Source organism: Cnephaeus nilssonii, assembly GCF_951640355.1.
Source record: "Cnephaeus nilssonii genome assembly, chromosome: 4".
In the NCBI taxonomy this organism is placed as follows: domain Eukaryota; kingdom Metazoa; phylum Chordata; class Mammalia; order Chiroptera; family Vespertilionidae; genus Cnephaeus; species Cnephaeus nilssonii.
In genome coordinates this window covers 85861284-85865685 of record NC_137075.1, presented here as the reverse complement: position 1 = coordinate 85865685, position 4402 = coordinate 85861284, and the positions used below count along the sequence as shown (strand labels likewise).

The window sequence follows — 4402 nt, the reverse complement described above, 5'->3', positions numbered from 1 at the left end:
GTGATGTGGACTTTGAACTATCAAGACCCCTGAGATAGAAGCATAAAGCAATGGTATTTCCATTGTCCTTTTCAATGTTTTCGTGGAGGAAAGATTTTCCCTTCCCCTTGGATGAAAACGAATGCAGTTCCAAATTTTTATTTCTGTTCCCTCTTAGATAATAAAAATTCCTGCAGTCATCTTAAGTCACCAGATATGGTCGAAACCCAGAAATCAGGATGCACAGGCCCATTCAACAACCCAAACTCGACAACTCGGGACTACTGTGGGCAGGAAGCCTGCGGTTGGTGAAGGTATTTCTTCCTTCTCGAACTCCCCAGTCAGACTTAGGACCCCTTTTGAGTTGGAGCCGGCAGAGAAGAGAGGAGAGGGGCAGGGCGGCAGCTCTTTGACCGGCAGTAGGGAAGGTGGATATTCTTTCTTGGGTGTGGTTGTGTCCATAGCAGGCTCCCCATCACCAGGACCCTCCCCTCAGCTCTCGTGTCCAGGGTGGTCACTCTCATTACAACACTCTTCTCACAGCTCATAGGATCATTTCAGACAAGGCCCAATGTGACCACACCTGCTTTCTCTTGTAAGATCGGCTCACATCTGATCCAAGGGAAACACACAGGCATCCCTGCCCAGACACATGCTGGGAGTCTGTAGGTTAGTCCCAAAGCTGCAGAGAGCTCCTGCCAGCCCATCTCTCCTTGATGATTACATTTCCAGGCTAATCTAACAACACAGGTCCACTGTATCCCACCCCTCTCCCCTGCCAATCACAGGGAGATGTACCAAGCTTTCTGAAACCTCTTGAGATGAGGGGCTGGGACCTCTCACCACCCTCTTAGAAGGGATGAAGCTCACAGCACAATAATTTCCCCCAAATAAATCTTCTCTACCAACGGTCTCTACCTCAATCTCTAAAAGCCAGACCATTTTATACCCTCAATGTGCATGAAGGTACGAAGTTAGAAATCTGTGACAAATTTTTGGATCTTACCTTGAAATTTTGCATCTTCTCTGACACCAAATCGAAACGCCATGTTTATTGTATCATGATGCCTCAGGTGACACTTTCAATTTACTATCTTGCTATATTTACTTTGGTCTTGATGCAATTGCAAGTGGAGACAGGGACTGTGAAGGAACTTTAGAGGCCTGGAATGCAAACCATTGTGCATCCATGCCATGCATTTCTCTCTCTCTCTCTCTTCTTCCTTCCTTCCTTCCTTCCTTCCTTCCTTCCTTCCTTCCTTCCTTCCTTCCTTCCTTCCTTCCTTCCTTCCATCCCTCCTTCCCCTGGTGTTTCCAAGGAGTTTACTTGGGCAGACCAGGGGACAGGGAGGCTCTGCGTCTAAAAGAAGGTGTTGAGCCTCTTGGTAGTGAAGCATGGCTCGTGCTGGTGATGAAGGGCATGGTGACTTGGAGTCATGGAACTGCTTGACTGCTGGTCGGTGGCACTTGCTGGCTGCAATCTCCTCCACCTTCATGATCTGGATTGAGCAGGCACAGTGCCAAGTCCCTATGTCTCGGTAGCACCGGGTGATGGCATCCCAGGTGGTCAGGTCCCGCAGTCCCAGTACATGTTGCGGGTGCCACTGTGGGAGTCATAGCTCAGCCAGACGCCAAAGCTCTTCCCCCGAAGGGGAGGTTTTTTGAACACCTGCCCACAGTAGACGATTTCCTCTGAAGATTTCTTCATCTTCTTCATTTGAGACACAAAGTACCAGAAGCGGAACGTGGCAACGACATGGTTAGGTGCCAAGATGCGCCTGTGATAGAGGGGTGGTGTGTGGCACTTGGAGGTGGGCAGGCAGCACCCCACCACCTTGCACTCTCACAGCGTGCCAGAGGCCTTCATAGAGTTCTGCGCGAGTTTGCTGCCACCCACAAAAGCCAGGCCATACGTTTCGTATTGTTGACAGTCTCTTGGGAGCCAGCAAATTTGGCTGGGATCATCAGAAAGTCTTGGGGAATGGACTTGGCCAGAAAACACACGGGCAACTTCCCAGCCTTCCCTTGGAGAGCCTTGCCAGAGAAGCTCAGGTACTCGTCACTTTTCTCCCTATTGGCTTTTCGCTTCCCGTGGGAAGACTGATTAAGCCTGGCTCACCTGGAGTCAGGTGTGGTTGGATGGTAAAGATCCCAGGTATTTGTTGCTATTCATCCTTGTCTCAGGCATTTGGAGGACTCTCACTTCCTGTGGCTGGGGAGGAAGAGGGGAACTGGCTGCCCAGGGCCTCTGTGGGATGTAGGTGGCAGAAGGGGAAACCGGGCACTGAGGAGATGGGGGGAAGAGCAGGAGGGCCTGGCCCGGATGGGATACCCATCTCTTCGGGCTCGATGTTTCCTTTGCTGTAGCCCTGGGCACGTTTTCCATCTGTTTTCATATGTGGGTGTTTATCCTCTTCTGCAAACTGATCTTCCACACAACAGGTCTGCTGGCACCCTGCACTTCCAGTGCCCACGCAGCCTTGGCAGGACACAGGGCACAGTGGGCACAGAATGCGGAGAGAGTGACTGAAGGCTCCATTAGAAGCAGTCACCTCATTTACATTTAGGTCCGTTAATGCCACCTGTGTTCATGGAGGGCATTTTAGGTGTCAGCACCACACACAGGCATTACATTATTATTCTGGTCTGAAGCCAATGGAGAGATCAAATTTAGTTCTCCAGCCCAAACTGCTTTAATATGCTCATTATTAAAAAATATAGTGGGGGGAAAAAAGGAAAGATAAGATGAAAAAAAATCATCCATAATTTCACCACCAAGATAGTTACTATTAATATTTTCTAAAATCTCTCTACTTTTATGCATATTGTTTTAAATCATTGGATTCATTTGTATATTCAATTTTGTTTCCTTTGCCTCATTCCCACTATAATTTAAAATTTGTTCCTAAACATTACTCTTTATATAACATTTTTTTTTCTCTTTATAAAAATAATGGGTGCTCAATGTGGAAAAATGGAAGAGTTTAAAGAGACTAAATAGCATCATATAACTTCCACCCAGATGTAGCTACCATATTTCCTTCAAGTCTTTTTTTCTATGAATTTATTTGTATATGTTTTACAATACTGGCAACCACATACCACGTTCTTTTAAATTATTTTATTTAAAAAGTTTAGTGAAATAATATGTGCACATGCTTACATAAAAATAGTGTGTAGAATTCATAGGGTGCAAAGTAGTGATGTTGTCAACCCCCTTGTATCCCCAGTCCTGATCCTTAGAGGCAGCTACTATTAGCCCTTCTGGTGTTTTCTTTTTTCTTCATATATATATATATATATACTAGAGGCCCGATGCTCGAAAATTCGTGCAAGAGTAGGCCTTCCTTCTCCGGGCTGCTGGCACCGGCTTCCCTCCAGCACCTGGGACACAGGCTTCCCTCTGGCCACCCGCAGGCACCTGGGACCTGGGGTGGCTTCCCTCCAGCCCCAGCTTCGTCAGGAAGGATGTCCAGAATGACGTCTGGAAGGACATCTGGTCTAATTAGCATATTACCCTTTTAATATATATATATATATAATTGATTTCAGAGAGGAAAGATGAGGGAGAGAGAGACAGAAACATCAATGATGAGAGAGAATCATTGATCAGCTGCCTCCTGCACGCCCCCACACTGGGGATTGAGCCCACAACCCAGGCTTGTGCCCAGACCAGGAATCAAACCGTGACCTTGGTCCTTGGTTCATAAGTCAACGCTCAACCACTGAGCCATGCTGGCTGGGCCCTTCTGGTATTTTCTTCTGGTGTTCATGTCAGCCTGTATCTCCACTTGATTTGGGTGTACCACTATTTCCTGCTCCTCAATGTTAGACATCATCCTCTAGACTGCTCTCATGATATGGCTTGTCTATTCCTGTCTCCTCCATGGTGATAATTTCTCTATTGGTTACTTTTTACTGTAAGCAACAAACATATCTTTGTATTCTTGTTCTATTGACTCTATATGCTTATTTCGTCCCTTCATTTTTCATAGGGAGGATATTAACACACCGCACCACCTTTTCAGCTTTCCTCCCCATACTCCATAGAGCAACTTCTGTCTCTAATACTTAGGCTTTTTCTATGTCAACATTTACATGGTGTTCCACAACAATTGTTTTCTACCTTTCCTGTAGGTTCATCTGGAAAATTAAGAATCAGTAAACCGTGTTTTTGTCATTGTGGCTATGTCACTACGGTTCATTGCAGAGCCAAGAAGTGCTCCAGGGCCCATGTGCTACCTGAACAGCTCTGCTTTGCCCAGGTCTTCATGTTCTGTTTTGTCTTCATCCAATTCTCTATTCCACCCACCTCGCCATCCAATCAGGTACCCAGTAAGTGTGTGCTGCTGTTTCCTCAGGGCTCTCCTCCAGGGGCCTCTGTCCTGCTCCCGGCCAGACCAACTGCCCTGGAGCCTGCCAC

General features: G+C 46.9%; 1 pseudogene across 1 annotated transcript; it reads right to left on the bottom strand.

The window, feature by feature from the left end:
* Positions 1-1339: 1339 nt before the first annotated feature.
* LOC307097832 (large ribosomal subunit protein eL20-like) lies at positions 1340-1846 on the bottom strand (annotated as a pseudogene). The gene has a single exon. The product of its transcript is annotated as a large ribosomal subunit protein eL20-like (transcript).
* Between the last annotated feature and the right edge of the window lie 2556 nt (positions 1847-4402).